The sequence below is a fragment of the Hetaerina americana genome, unplaced genomic scaffold (genome assembly GCF_022747635.1).
Source record: "Hetaerina americana unplaced genomic scaffold, ioHetAmer1.1.p SCAF_6, whole genome shotgun sequence".
In the NCBI taxonomy this organism is placed as follows: Eukaryota; Metazoa; Arthropoda; class Insecta; order Odonata; family Calopterygidae; genus Hetaerina; species Hetaerina americana.
The window spans coordinates 59055676-59072978 of NW_027287205.1; the positions used below are offsets into that span (position 1 = coordinate 59055676).

Sequence of the window (17303 nt, forward strand, 5' to 3'; positions counted from 1 at the left end):
TACCCAGGCGTCGGCCTTCTCACGGTTGTAGTGGGAGCGGAACGTATTACGCACACATCAACATCCGTGAAGACGTGAATCGAAGCTATTTTCCACCTTCTACAAAGAGTGATGAAAGATACATTAATGAAGTCCTCAGCCGACGCATGTGGCAAGCCCGAAATTGGTTTGGAAATGAAAACTGGGGAGCTTGCTAAAAAAAAGCGGGTCGATTCGTCCTCAGAAAACGAGAGATGCCGTAGCAATACGCACGTGTCTAATGTTTATGGCTGAAACACTTTCGAAGAGCACATAATTAAATCGGGGTGGCACATCAAAGAGCATTCGAGTAATCAGAGTTATGACGTAATTAGCAAAATGGTAAAAATATATCCTAATTCATCATAAATAATTGTTGGAAACATTCTATTCACGCAAAGATATGTATTCATGCATGAATATGAATTTATGTACGTTGCATACATAAACACACGTACACTTGCAAAATCCCAAGTTAAGGTGAGAGAGAAAGAAGGAAATATGCATTCCTTCGACAATTTCTCATTACAGACCTGAAAAAGCTGACCTAAAGATAGATAGGGTCCTTCTGCAAGTAACCTCAAGTTATACAAGTTTAGGTCACGCGGCATAATCATGTATAATAATATTAACCCATTTATATTTGATGACGTCTTTATTTCATCTTCCCACATTAGTGTTGGGAATTTTGATTCTACATGATATCCTGCAAGCCACTGTCAGGGTATGTGGCAGGGAGCGCACTAGCACCATTCATCCAACATTAGAAATTAGATTTTGCCCAATCGTGAGTTCCCAATAAAGTCACGTATGTAAAATATTTCAAATACTGAGGGTAATACTAACTAAAAGTTAATGCGCAATGGTATCTTAGGGTAAAATTCTTATCCATCCATACGAAACGAGCCACCAGTAAAAAGAAAGGCAGTGCGTTTAAGATTGGAGAAAATAATGGTAAAAATTTAGTTACCTGGAATGTTTTAAAATATATCTCTCCATAAGTGCGACAGTTTTATGTGACTTTGACCCCTTATCGTGAGAAAAGTGAAATCTTAAATCTCTCTGTTCTACACCTGATTCCAATGATCTTGTTTTAATAAGTGCAATGGGGCTAAGAAGGATTTTTTAACATTATCATTGAAGAGATCTGTCTCCAAATTATTGGTAATGGTTTAATGCAGTGCATTGATTAAAATTAAATTCCGAACTCATTTATTAAAACCAAGAACCAACCAAGAACTCAGGCTTGTGCTATGTTTACGTTTGCCAATGTTATTCTCCACAAGCAAAAAAGAACGCTGGCGTTAATAAGGAATGGCTATCTTAAGTAGAAGGTATTGCAGATAACTCGTGTTAGTTTTGTTAGTTCCTCACGAAGTTATACTGACCATGATGATTTTTGTTTTGAAGGGTCTGGAAAAACATAAGACACCTTGATACGTATAGGAAAATCTGAAAATGTGAACTCTTCGGGTCCAAAAAATACCCTTGTCTTATCTAATTCAGTTGATTATGGTGTAATAAACCATATGGATTTCTTTCTGTATTCAATAATCCTCAAAAGGAATACTTTTTTAGTAAAAATGTCGATTAGTTTGCCTCTGGTAAGATCAGGCGGGCAATCATCGAGATCAAATGGCTTTAGATCAATTTATCAAGAAAATATGCTTAAATACCATCGAGTCCATTTAGCTAAAAATGGCTATTAGTTATTGCGGAACGCATAGTAAGGAAATACTGTGGCGAAAGAAGATATTATTGCATTGCTTAATAGCTGAGACCCACGTTGAATATGTGGTGAACTTTGAAACCTATCACAAAACAAGTGATGCAAAAATATGGATATTTGTATAGGGAAAAATATCCATACAACATAGATTTGAGCAAGCAAAAATCGTCAGAAATTTGTTAAAAATCCTTAAATAGATTGAGATTACAATCAACTACTAAAAGACCACTAAATTGAGATTACATGCAAAACCTAAGCCATAAGACAAGTGCACGTAGTATGAGTCTAACGCCGATGTGAAGAGAGTATTTTTTATGTACCGAATTACATTGGTCGGGGAGACCCAAGCAATATGTTAAGAAAAATTGGTTGACGAACAGAACGGTGTTACTTGTTCCCCGGCTAAGGTCGTGACCAAACAGTAAAAAATATCACGAACTGCAATCCGTAAGGAAATTGTAATCCAATGCTACAAATTACGTAATGGCCAATACAAGGGTTGATATTTATATTTTGAACCTTGACGACAACTAAGTGCTTCAGGCGCCATCTGACGTTTCCATATGAAAAAATTAACGCTAACCTTCTGCAGAACATTTTGTTGTTCGATCATGACTAACGTTTTTTATAATGACTTGAAAAGTTTGTCTCGTTTCGTTTGAAAAAATGTATTTAACTCTTGACCACTTTCGTGCGATGATTTATTTACGCCTTTTGACGTGGATTATCGAGACAGGTGTGAACCGATCAACTTAATTCCACCTTTGGTGATAAGCTCCAAACTTTGCCACTGTGAAACGCTGGTATAACGAATTCCATCATGGCCGCCGTTCGCTCAGCGACGAAAGTCGTGAAGGTCGTCCAAAATCAGTTTTACTATGACAATGAAGTGCTTTCGTAAAGCTCTATAGCAGAAAAAAAGAACCCCCTGCCATATGATCTCGATACAGATTAAAGTGTAGGGTATCGTATACTTAAAATGTGAATTAACATTTCCTGCATAACCTAGGATTGGAGTTAATGGGACTCGAAGGTTCAGCAAAAGATTTAACTCATTTCAGACTTACGAAGTAGGCTTAAAATTTTGTAACGACGTAGGTTTTCGTAGATTAATTGGCTTTTTCCTCTTGCATAATTCACGATCTCAAAGCATAGAGAGGATCACTAACAAATTTTTGTACTCACGCTCGAAATATTCATTCTCTATATTTTCTCTCTTCTCTTAAATATTTCCTCTTTCTTCACCTGTGATGAATTACGGTGAAAGGTATAGCTTTAGGTGAAAGATTTTTTCATATATTTTCCTTTCCAACAAACTCTCTCCCTCAGACGAACTTCTCGAAGTTACCGAGTCTTGTTTCAATAATATCAGCCCTCTTTGCGTTTACACCTCAGAGCAGTGAAAAAATACAGCAAACTTGTTTTTTCTAAATAATTTAATTAATTTTTTCTCAGCTATCCCGGATTTTGCTCAGCGCTTCCTGTTCTGAAAGTTATTTCTCTTTTGAAAAAAAATATTCCTTCCAAAGCCATCGCTCTTTTTTTATAACTGCCAAATTTAATTACTCAATAAAAAAAATTTTGGGATTAAATAAGTGACGTTGAAGTCCAGAACTAACTCCTTAAAATACTAATGAATACACATTAGGTGAATCGCCCAAAAAATGATATATTTTTGCTTAATACTCTGTGTTATTAATGATTATATTCAATCTAGCAATTTCAATGAAACCTTCACATGAGGGCACTTGATTTGCTCATATATGAATACGGTATTAATTACAGTCGCAAGTAATCATGAAAAGTCTGAGTATAAATCAATTAATTTTCAGTTTTAATTTAATTATCGGAGCCTAGCGAAATTGCTGTCCCGTGTCTTAAGAAACATAAAATTCATTGAAAACAGTAATTCACTTTATTACCATTATATTATTCAGTTCGTGTTTTTCTGCTCTTGATACAAACTTTGACATCATATCACCTTGATTAGTCTACACAAAGTGAATTGTAAAGGCGACGATCAAAAATCTTATATTTACATTTTCCTGTGCATGCTTTGACTTCCGCAAATTTATTTGAGTCTGGAGGTAAAATAGGATTCATATTCTGGCGTGGTTGTGGCATATCCGCCGATCTACTGGTGCTCACTGGTTTTAATTGCGCATAGTTTTCTTTTAATGGAAGCCACTTTATTGAGCTACATATAAAGTCAGCCTTTTTAATACTCTAAAGTTCAAATTAATTACAATAACTGCTCATTTCATATGGAAAAGTAACAATGACAAAGTTCAGCCTAAAATATTTTCAATTAACTGCTGCCAAATATCAGTTTATTTTATTATTACAATTGCTGTTAAATATATTTGTTTAAATGTTGTATTCAACTCTTAAAAATATGAGTTTACATTTTTTCATCCCCTGAATGTATTTTTTTAATTTCCTCCCTTTTTGAGCTTTTACAAAAGGTGAAATTAACGGTTGTTCAGAAATAGGTTTCCCGCTACCATGCATATGGATTTGCACGTAATTTTTGTTTTTTTTGAATGAATTGCTTTTTTTTCTTAACCCCTTAACCACCCTACCAATCCCTTATACCTTACCCATCCCACATGGTACGTGCACCCCCTGCCATACACATTTTTGGTGGATCGCGGGATATTTATGTAGATTTTTATACCTGTTATCGCAATTGAATTATTAAATTTGTAAAAATTTAAATAATAAAATGAAACCCTCGATTCCGCATGATAAATTTAATGGTATTTTTTTGCAGAAAATTCCCGAAAATGTTTTCCTCTTCGATTTGTCATTTGTCCATATAATGTGTGCATTCATGGAATTCTTAAAATTTTACATGCGTTGAAGTTGGTTTGAAAATAAATTCATTTGTCATCGCATAGGAATACAGCAAAACGTAGCATAGAGTGAGTTTGCGGGATCGATACCAATTATTTAACATAATAGAACTGCTGTAGTTCTTTGTGGTGCAGTATTCTCATTAGCGAAACCCTTAGATTGTCTCAGCTCTTAAAAAAGTTTTTACTTCCAAGTTTAAATGAACTCAACATTTTCTAAGGGTTAGCTATAATGATTAAGCTGCACCTTTGAGTCATTCCAGACTTCTAAAAGACTTCACGACATCTCACCTCACGAAATACTGCGCAAAGAAAGAGAGGAGGGTGACAGGACTTCCTTTTCACATCTCGTTTTAGCTCTTTGTACTCGTCACACGAAACTAGTATAGAGAGGATCTATGTTTTCCCTCAAGATCCTGCATGGCCTAAAAGATTCTTGAGAGTTAGAGAAACTGGTGATAAACTTATCTCTAATGCGTTAATATCACAAATGCCTTTTCAGTGGTTTTAAGTGAACGTTTTTTTCCATTTGCCTCACCCCTTAAAAACCTTACTTCCTTCTTATCCTTTAAACTTTCCACGTGGTGCTTACACTCCCTGCCAATCATTATTTCGGTGGATCACCAGGTATTTGTGTAGCTTTATTTGGTGAAAAAATTATTAGTGTCCGTATGCCTTTATTTTTATATTTTTCATGACGACGTAATCATTTTCAATTTAGCTAAGTGGAGCGAGGGACGAGGTACGAAACGAATCTAAATTGACGTTTTAATTACTAACTGGGTTAAAACATGTCTCAACTTTTTGAATCGAATACGGAAAGCGAGTTTGACGACAGTTTAATATGACGCAATTCTGTGGTTCGAACTCCTTAAATCATTTAATAGCTAGTAACCCGCGACCAATGAGGGATTAGGACAGCGGCAAAGGACCGTGATATGGGAAAAATATTATTTTTTTAGAAATTCTAAGTAGTCTAGAATGTTATGATCATCTTATCTAACCCTTATTTTATTGTTCTTCCTGAATATAGAAGTTCGTCTTACGTGCGCAGTGAATTAAGTTGCACCCAGATACCGTAATTCACACAACTATAGGTAACACAACCTCCGTCACTTGGAATAATTTGCGTATTTACTTGGTGACTAATATCTAAGCAAAACTTAATTTTGATATTGCATGCCTAGCATGAAATTGCTCTCTGTGACGCACATTCATGCTGGGTTTCGGGTTGCCATGTAAATGTAATCCATCTGTATTTTATTAATAAAGTAGTATAAATAAATAAAAGGCTAGATGTGCTGTTCTATTACCCGCATATATGCCCATACAAGAATTTCATAGTTTCGTTATACATGTTGCAGCAACATAACTTCCTTTTTTCAAACCCAAGCCGTTTTCGAAAAATTGGAAGTTATGTTGCCGCACCCTAAATTATTCGTTGTGTAAGGTGAGGTAATTAGATAGCCACTATAAGGCTTTAAATACGTACTCAGATCTATAGAGTTCGCAAAGGAAAAATCTAAAAAAAATCTAAAACACTAGCAAATTGGAGGAAAAATATATCGAAATCACTTAAAGTTGCTTAAGTGAGTGTTTGTTATGGGATTAATACAACTCATTTTCAAAGAGAAAGCATGCACATTACTTCTATATATTCCTCCTCTCTGAATACTCGACCAACATCCGTGGCAAAAAGTATCCAACTATTTAATCTTTTATTTTAAAATACATGTAAATTCCAAATAAATTACTAAATTAAATGGCAATGTTTCTAGGCATAGATTTCAAGTTGTATAGGCCTTTATGTACATATGCATAGACATAAAAATTTTGGAATATCTTCCAAACTCATTGCTAGGATAATATTCTGCGACATGTATCCTTGTTTATTCCTTCAAGCGTAATCATTTTACTGTCCAGGGGCATGCCCTCCCCGGGCCTGTCCTTCGCTGTGGATCTAACATCGCTTCTAGTGCTCAACAAGTCAATCGATGGTGTCTCGTTGGAGTTGTTTGCCCTCGCGATTAAACCAGCGTCTTTTAGTTTGTTTGGCCCTTTCTCCCGGAGAGCCGTTGTTGTCTTATAAGGCTTAACATCAAATATGTGAGGAGCGCTTGCATTTATGGCCAGAAGCCAGGCAACAGCTGCGTGGTAAATTACTCGCGCACACGCGTGAAAATAAAGCTCTTTCCTATACGCCTAGAGACTAATTATGGTATATTAATACTTAACAACCAATAAAGTACCTATGCTACAAAATGTAATCCATGATCATGTAGAAAGGATCAGAATCTGAATACATTTCGTGCATAAAAAATATCTCTTGTGGTTAGATGTTCGTTCAGTCATGCTGAGTCTGTGTTTAGTAAAAGTAATGTTTAATTAAAAATATGCATTTGCGACCAATCATGAGCCAGAAATACGCTGATGGCGTGTCCTCAACGCTTTTTGGTAAATGACGGGATGTGGATTGTTCTTCACGGAAATCAGGGGGGTAACAAAAGGTATATGCGTAAGGTTCATTATTGAATATGAAAGAGCCATTGTTAGGGTTCAGGAGCTTAAAAGAAGGGATACTATTTAAGATTCATTATTGAATATAATTTAGCCACTGTTTATGGAGAAGAAATATTATTTGTCCTTACCTTACATTTAGTAACGAAACTATCGCTTCAAAATTTTAAATTCATATGAAGTGTACCACCAGGTACTTAGGATAGGTTTTTGATGAATCTCGAGACGGTTTACTACTTAATTCCTAAACCCTAACTGAAATAACCAAAATATCTTTGAACCCATGTTACATATAACAATAACTCATTGTTTAGCTCTGTATACTTTTCACCTCCATAATTTCCATCCAAAATGCCAACTAGCTTCCTACCTCTACCTCACTTCTTGCATATGTACCTGGAACCAATATTTGATTGTGATGGAGTGCTGAAATACGGTGATAGACAGAAGGAGAAATAGGGAAATCACAGTGGGAGAAGTCTATGGAGTTTTGCTGTATGAATAGCTTAATTATAGGAGGCACCGGATACAAAATACCACAGGAGACGCAGGTATGCACGGAAAATGTCTGGAGATGCAGAGAGATGTCAGTTATATCTAATTATAAGTTGCATTGATTTACGAATAGAGTATTCCACTTAAGCATCCTCAGATTTATTCAAGCATTTATCAGCATAAGAAAATATTACGGAAGAGTTTTTTCTTAATTTCACTCTGTGTACGTGTGACACAGGTATATGAAGGAAATACAAGTTGTCATTCTTGGTAGTTTTCTTAGACTTCATTACAACCACGAAACTAAAATGATACTACTAAAATTATGAATTTTCACCACGATTACCTTGTAATCGTAGTGAAAATTGCACGTAGAACCTAAATGCCCTCTTATTTCCTTCTTCAAAAGAAAAAAGAAAAAAATCCTGTTTGCATTGCTAATGATAGCGCCGATTGTCACGCCGACTGGTCCTTCACCAGCGGACGCCGAAGACTTAATCAGTAGTGTCTAATTTAATAAGATATATGGATAAATGAATAATATTTTATTTGTAGATTTTACGAGCAGCGCGGAAGCTACTTTAGCATACATTTTGATCGCCTCTTTGAACGAAGATCCTTGAAATGATAGCAGAGAATACCAGTCGCGAAGGAATTCCCAGATCATGGATTCAAAGTTCGTCTCTTTGAAGTTGCAGGTTAAATTATTGTCCCCAATCACCCCCGTACGGGTTTCTCGCTCATTCAATTCAAAGGATTCCGCGACCGCATTACCGTGTGCCAAATTCAGGGGACCAAAGGGAACGGGACGTGCCAAACCGTCATTGGCATCGTACGTGATCTCATTTCCAAAATACTTCGCTGTAAATCCCAAAAGTTAAGTAAAGGTGCTCTGTCCAAAGTGGAACACGTAAATTCGTTATCGTGAGAGAGTTAAGGAACTTTCATTAAATTACCGAAGGCTTCTTCATTAAAATTTCTAGTCCTCTATGAATTTTTCCTAAGATATATCTCGTTCCGTTTCACTCCTCTCTCGTACTTACATTTCATCCGACTCCAGGCTTTTAATTTCCATTGAAATCTGTTGTTGGTACGTCCAGATTCACTTCTTTTCCCAGTCAATTAAATTATATAATAGAGTACGTGATGCGCTCCTTCTTTACCCGCTTAATTCATCTTCGTTTGATGCATTCTTTGTGCATAATTATACTTCTAATTTAATCTATTTGCTGTCATTTCTGCAGAATTTTTAATGTTAGTGGGAACAAGTTGGCAAAGAGAGAAATGAAATTATTGACTTTGTAATTCCACACACTTAATATTTTGTGGAATTACCAAGTCAATGATTTCATTTCGTTTGAATGCGAATTTCATGAAGTTACGCCGGACACAACAAATGTGTAACAGAGATTTCAAAAGTTTACCGCAAGAATTTCGATTCATATTATCGATTGACATATTAAGGATTTTGATTAAGTTTAAAAATTGAATTAAATAAGGAGGTCTTAGTGCCAAAACCATAACAAAAATATGCATTCTGTAATAAAAGATTTGAAAAATGGGTATTTGTTAATCGTATGCAAATCAAGGAACTTCTAATTACCGATTTCCAATTTTCAAACACACGTGCGTTTTAGATAAGTGTTTTGCATGTTTTATTTAAAATCCAATCCTAAATTTATTTTTAAAACATATTTTTTTAATATTCACGGAAAATTTTCACCAAAAAATATAGTGAATAGATAAGTGTAAATGGTTGATATACCCGTTCCCTGCGAGAGGCAAGAAAAGCGACGAGGTTGGAAATATGTTATTAGCCAATTAGTATTACGATACATGTAAATAAAAACATAAATATTAAATATAGGACATATATATACGAGGGTCATCCGGAAAGTAGTACCCGTTCGTGAAATAAAGACACAAAAGTAAATATTAACAAACATAAAAAATTTTATTTGAAAGAGGATACTTTAAACTACTTCTCAACATAATCTCCAAGCAAATTAAGGCATTTGTCATAACGTGTGACAAGTTTCTGTATTCCTGCTGCATAGTCCTTCGCCGCCAGCTCATTGAGATACGCGAGGGACCCATCTTGCACAAATTTTTGCAAAATGCAGATGGTGTTTAACAATTTCATGAACAATTGTTCGAGAAACATTGGGAAAATGCTCACAGATGTCATCAATTGTGACGCGCCGATCGTTCCTCACGAATTCGTCAACTGAGCTCACCAGTTGGTCTGTAATGACAGACGGTCTCTCCGAACGCTCATCGTCGTGTGTGTTCCCCCTCCCCATGTTGAAGTTGCGACACCACCGCCGAACAGACGACTCGTCCATTACATTGTCTCCATACACCTCCTTTAATTGGCGATGAATATCACATGGGCGAACGTTTCTTGCATTGAGGAATTTAATCACTGCCCTCACTTCACAACTGGCGGCGTTCTCAAGTTTTTTAAACATTGTAAACAATCACAGAAACAACACAGGCAATGCTAGCGTCACGCAACTTGGCTCAGAGAAGGCAGACAAGCCACTGAAGCTATCTGACCTCGTCCAGCGGCTACTCGCGTCGTCAGCACTTCGTGCGGCACGAACGGGTACTACTTTCCGGATGACCCTCGTATTTAAGAGTTGAATTTCCTTTGAACGGTAAGGGATCAGAATAACGTAACGTCCGCGCAAAAAGGGAAAATTATTTTGTGCGAAAAGTAGTCTGGTGTGTAACCATCTCCTGCCACAAACCTCAGTGGTGACTTATACGGTACTATTTAAATAAATAAAATAATATAATTAAGAAAATCACGAGAATTAGCAACTCATGCAAATCCTTAAATTCAGACGTCCATCATCTCATGAACCTAAACCTCTTCCTCGAATCACTGGGAAGAAATTTCTCTAATCTGCCACTCTCCAAAGTATGGAGTCCTTTTTTCCTTAAATCTCTGACTTCCAAATTCAACCTGTCTTAACGAGGAAGCGCAGCCTTAAAAAATTAACGGTAGTCGTTCTCATAAACCCCCTAGTACAAACCCTTACCCAACGACCCGAAAATAGATTTATAGGCAGCAATCATATCCCGTATCAAGGATAATGGCCCTTCTGAAGGCCTTTCCTACGCAGATATTCCCATGATCACCCCTCGAGCTTAAAACCGGAACAGATATTTAATTCAGCACTATCGTTTACAATATCCTCAAATACATTTTCCCCATTCCGACCAGCCACAAAACAACGGCAAACATTTAGGCTTGAAAGTTTACTCAGCCGTAATATCAATGCCGTTTGCCATTTCTACGAAGAGGCAATTTCTTTTCTTTCGAAAGATGACTCGATTGCAAAAACGAGCCTTTTCATATGATTCTAATTACGTATAGAATGAGGATATATACATCCTCTGGGCCCCAATTTTTTTTCCTGTTCTAGCTACGCCTCCGCGTGGACCTCATAATGTAATATCGGAAGGAAATGCCCTGACCCATGACCCAGAGCCGCAGGGTTTTGACCTATATGGCTCGGTTTTTACACGTAATAAGGGTTGTCTATTTTGATATATTTTTCACTGACGACGTAGATCGTTCGAAAAATATTTTTTCCAATCACCCCCACGGTTCACGTTCATCCAATTCGCAATTTCATTTTTCTCATCCAATTGGAGTTCATCCACTACCTCTCCATTGGTTTTCACGTTCCGTATCTTCTTGATTCGTGTTATTAAAGTTGTCGGAAACTTTTTCTGTTTCTTGAATGGTTTATTCGATGAACTATCCTTAAATTGCTGTGGGTGTATTTTTATAAGATTGTCCATTCCATGATACATGTCAATCACACTTTGTTGTTTGCATGTCAATGTGTACATTTTACTCGAAGCCTGAGATGGCCAAGCATCATTCTGAATGGGGTTTTCAATAAATAAATTACACAAGGTTTGTGTAAAAAGAATCGGGAAAAGTTTTGAAAAAATAGACAAATTAGATACGTTGCTGCAATGCCTCAAAATTCTTCAAAGTACATCCCTTGAGCTTCGACACACTTTTATCAGCGGCTTCTTCACGACTCAAAAGCTCCCTGGTAGGCTGATTCTGGAAGGTCCTTAAGGATACGAGTAGAAGCTCCTTCGACGGCACTTATGTGTTGCCCTTTGAGGGAGGATTTCAATTTTGGGAATAGGAAATAGCCTGCTGGTGCCATTTCGAGACTTTAAGGGTGTTGGGGAATTGTAGCCATGCCGTTGCAGAAGGTCTTGCCGTCACCATGCCGTTGCAGAACGCCAGCAGACACTCCACTTTGCTTTTGGTCGTCCCTACGCCAAACGTTTCTGTACCCGATTTTTTCTGTACAACACAAATTTTGATGGCGCACCACTGTTCAATCTCTCTCTGGATTTTGCGGTTGCACAGTCACTCGACCAGAATCCAATAAAAACACGATCTAGCTAACAAATGCTCACAGGTGATTGGAGCTTGGAGGTCAGGCCCCCACCACTGAGGCCACTAACTGCGACGTACTGTCACCACGTCAGGAAAACAATTGTTCTCTTTTTATATAAACCTTCTATGTATGTACATATATATGTATCTCGTATATATATATATATATATATCAAACTTTGACAGCAACAAACAATGTAAGAATACATAAAAAGATCACTCACACGTTATTTATTGATCACTTCGACGGAATTCAGCACCGTCATCATCGGAAGAAAAAGAAGTATCAGTACTTCCATTTCTTCCGATGAAGACGAAGCTGAATTCCGTCGAAATGATCAAGAAATAACGTGTGAGTGATCTTTTTATGCATTCTTATATTGTTTGTTGCTGTCAAAGTTTGTTATTCAACACTTTCTTGTTACTTCGACGAAATCATCTACATATATATATATATATATATATATCTATATATATATATATATATATATATATATATATATATATATATATATATATATATATATATCATTACCAGTATTTCAATCCTTGGATTGGTTTACTGCAGCTACTAAATTCTAATCTGTGTATGCAAGGCTGCATATTCTAGAGAGAATCATTTGGTGGTTTTCTACAGGTTTTAGCTATGAACCTATAGATTTCGAGTTTTGTTTCGTACGTAGTTTATTATTGATTTATCCCTTTTCTTCAATTCAATGCTAACATTAATTTTGTTGTGGCCGTCAATGCTCGTTTTTCCTCGTTTCGCCTGAGTTTACCCAATTTTCCGAGCCCAATTTCCTCGTCACGTCCATTTGCCCATCTTACGTCCCACAGCTCTCATTTTACCCAGGTCTGAAAACTGTCATGGTCCATTTGTCCGCGTCACCGGGCCATCGGGCACCACCTCGTCCTACCGTATTGCGTTTCGTCCCAGTCACTCGGCATTTATTTCCACTCGTCCGTTCCGAGTAAGCGAGGTCCTTTTCCTTGCATTGCCGCGTCGACTCGAGCCATTTTTTTCCGGTCACATTCTCCTCGCGGTAATTTTTTGTCACTTTTTTCATCAGTTGTGTATTTTTTTTCTCATTCTTCAATCCCTTCCCATCGCGATATTTTAACTCGTTTAGTATAGTGGTGCGAGATTCCTCCGTTTCCCGATCCAGTTTCAAATTTAGGGCGCTCAGTATATTTTAAAGTGAGCAAATTCATTGACGGGTCCACTCTTCTGAAAACTTAAATTTGGTTTTTTTACAGGGGGTGCCACTTTGTGCCAGAGCGGCGACCTTTGGTTTAGAGTTCCGAAAATAACAATACGGAATAAAAAGAACGAACGTAATAAAAGAAATCTGACTCCCTTTTCTGATGGCTGGATTCCTAAACCTCTCAGCCGCATTCCCTTACGTGGCGGGGGGGGGGGACCTCTTAAGTTATTTTGTGACGGTTGCCATGGAGTTTTTTCAGCCTGAAAAAGCATCAGAAATGAAAATTTCCATTTTTTCCGATTTTGCGGACCTTGATTGGTATTTGAAATCCAATACAACCTGAAATAAATAGATTCACTTCCTTGCTAATGCGTCTTGGTTTTCAGTAATTCCTTCGAAAAAGTCCTTCCTCTTCTTATCAATTCCATTGAGCTCATTAATGAAAGGGCCCAGACTTTCTTTGAGCGTTAAAACTCTAATAGGACGAAGTATTTTGGTAGTCGGCCTTTAAATCCATGATAAATTTAAAATTCTCAGGTGGTATTTTATGGAATTTAATAGTCATTATTGAGTTAAGAATGTGCTAATATTATTTACCAACCTAACCACATTTGTTAAGTATATCATTATTAGACAAGAAATAAAAGAATAGGTATATACATCCAAAATTTTCCCCATCCTCATATGGTTCCTTTAATTGATCCACTTTCCTTCTTTCGTTTCCCTTTCACATCTAACCAAATGTATTTAGCAGGGAGTTTTACTTGCTTGCCCCACATGACATGTATATTCAGAATACATATATATATATATATATATATATATATATATATATATATATATATATATATATATATATATATATCCCTCCCCGGACTACAACCTTGACGTCGTGGAAGGGCTTGTGCGTTCCAATGACCCCTAGAGCTGTGCTGGCGGGAGTAATAATAATTGCTCTTGGTAGGGCCACCCATGCCAGATAGGTCGAAGGTTAGGAGCCAGACGAAAGGTAGTCCACGCAGCGTCTGTTCCTCAGTGAGGCGGCTGCAATGGCGTCTGACCCCAGTGGGGCGGCCAGTACGTGGTGGTGTCACGTTAAAAACACCATTGAGGAAGGCAATGGGAAACCACCTCAATTATCATTCCCAAGATGTAAATGATAGACAATTCAGAGATGAAGAGGGACCTGATGTAGAGTAAGATGCGGGATTTTGTGTTTTGTTAGGAGTAATAAAATATTTATTTGGTAGTTGTGTCCATCCAATAACCTACCTTCAGTGGTAGACTACCTAAAATATATGTGTGTATATATATATATATATATATATATATATATATATATATATAAAATTCAGCTACATTTTGCGCAATAAATCATGTCGTCCCCATATATTTCTGGTCATTGGCAGGCTTACATACAATTTTTTTCTGATGATGATATTTAAACTTAAGAGAAAACCTAAACCTTAATCTAACTTCAAAAGAGGAACAGCACAGCATCTAATTCATGGATTATGGGAGAAGCTTTTAACCCTGATCTTCTTCGTTCGAAATTCACAACGTGACTGCATGAGAGTCCCCTTAGAAAGCCTGGAAGGTGGTGATTTTGAAATCGGAGACGGATTTTGGGCTCCGCCACGTCGCCAAAGCAATAATCACCGCATTAAGTATACATTCCCGTGCAGGTCACATCAACGATCCGGGTCAGCCCCCGAAAAATCCCAAATCTTCCTCCTCGCTACGGGTTGCTACGGGCGGCGTTTCCATCGCGACCGCATTCCGCCCGGTTAAAAGGGAAGGCACGGAGTGGGACGACCAAGTCGAGTCGACACATGTTTACCCCCATGTCTTTTCCCCCATGTCCCGTGCCACTTAAACTTTCGGGGGTCTCGAAAGAAAGCAGAACCCCCATGAAGCTTTACTCCCTCAACCCTCACCACCTCTCCCTCCCCCATCAGAGGAAAACCCCATTTCTTGTTTTCTCAAAAAAAGGCGGGGAACTAGGTCAAATTACTCCATCGATCTGGGCACGAGGGGTGAATACTGGTAACTTTTTGGAAAGCATGGGGAGCTTAGAAATAGGGAGGCAGAGGGACAAAGGGGAAGAGAGACACAGGTTTTTGTCAGGGATTACGTTTTTTTTTGTAATTTCAGTAATGGGAGCTTTCTCCTGCCTTTCAAAAGTTTATCAGAACGAGTGAATTCGAGTGCTCGCAATGAGAGCGATTTATCTTTCGTTTTCGTGCTTAAAATGTGTGAGAACTGTTAGCGGGAGGGAACTCTTTACCCCGTTTTCACTAGAAGGAAAACAGAGGGACGGACAAATTAAAAGATAAAATAGAAAGATAACCCTTGGTGCAATGCCCCCTTGAAGCCTTTATTCGTGAGAAAGCACTGACAGCAGCAGAAGGAGATTCAAAGTGTGTGTATACGGTATTCGAGAGATTGTATGCACAAACTCACAAACAAACTTAAATGAACTCTAACGTATCGCCATGTAAACTTAGGCTATTGCTCTTTAACGACGATACTGAAAATGTATTATCAACCCCATCGCATTACGGTAGGAGAGATTATGTAAATAAAATGAGAGAGAATCATTTAAGAACAGATAGATTTAAGGTATAATTTTTCTCACAGACGATACGAGATTAAAATATGTGTATCCCACTATACTTCGTGGGAAAAGAAATTTTCTCTTTTCATTTTAAGTCCGCGTGTGGTGACATGTGTAGCTCACTTAGGTACCGTAATGAATGTACTTGTAGTTATTATGGTCTAAAGTATTTGAATGTTTTAGAAATATATATTATTTATTTTATATATTTATTATATATATAAAATATATATTATATATATAAAATATATTATATATATATTATATATATATATATATTATTTATATATTATATATATATGTGTATATAGATATATATATATATATATATATATATATATATATATATATATATATATAACCATAAACACAGTAATCAACCCAAAGGTCGGTTTGGTAGGTGATGGTAGAGTTCACTCAGTACTAAGCCCGACGGCGTGTGAAAGTCACACATCAGGGTAGGAAAGCCAGTTCCTTTCCCTGTGCCGGTTATTGTTTCCCAGGAAGATCTGGTACCCGAAAAATCACAAAGCTTGGGTGGAGCTGCAGGTGCCCTGAGTGCCTACCCCGGGAACCCGAGACCCTCCGGTCGGCAGTCCAACGCTCTACCCCCTGGACTACCGCGACCCACACACATATATATACTATATATATATGGCTGACACAATGTAACACAAATATAATAGAATAGCAACATTTAAAAGGACACTCACACGGTAAATGTTGCTATTCTATTCTATTTGTGTTATATTGTGTCAGCCCATTATTGTGCCGCTTGTGTGAGTTTTTCCGTACAATCGTTATATATATATATATATATATATATATATATATATATATATATATATATATACATATACATATATATATATATATATATATACATATACATATATATATATATATATACATATACATATATATATATATATATATATATATATATATACATATACATATATATATATATATATATATATATATATGTGTGTGTGTGTGTGTGTGTGTGTGTATATATATATATATATATATATATATATATATATATATATATATATATATACATTCAAACACGAAATCCCGCCAAACGGCGAATAAATACTCATTTATATAGAAACAGATATAAGGAAAAGGGATAGGAACACACATAGAGGACGAACACAATAAAGGTGGGGAAGGCGGAATCGAACGGATCACAAGAGAAAAAATATTTCCTTGACCGGGATCCCGGTCAAGGAAATATTTTTACTCTTGTGATCGTCCTTCCTTTATTGTGTTCGTCCTTTATGTGTGTTCCTATCCCTTTTCCTTATATCTGTTTCTATATAAATGAGTATATATATATTACAACTAAAAATTAAGAAAAAGTTCATTTTTAATGTGGCATCCCTGATCCTGCCCTAGCGGTGGCTTGCAGGGTAGCATAGAG

At 36.9% G+C, this 17303-nt stretch overlaps 1 protein-coding gene across 1 annotated transcript in view; it reads left to right on the plus strand.

Moving 5' to 3' along the window:
- Window positions 1–17303, plus strand: part of Syt4 (Synaptotagmin 4) — a 519138-nt gene that overhangs the window by 190320 nt on the left and 311515 nt on the right. The gene's annotated exons all lie outside the window — the stretch shown is intronic.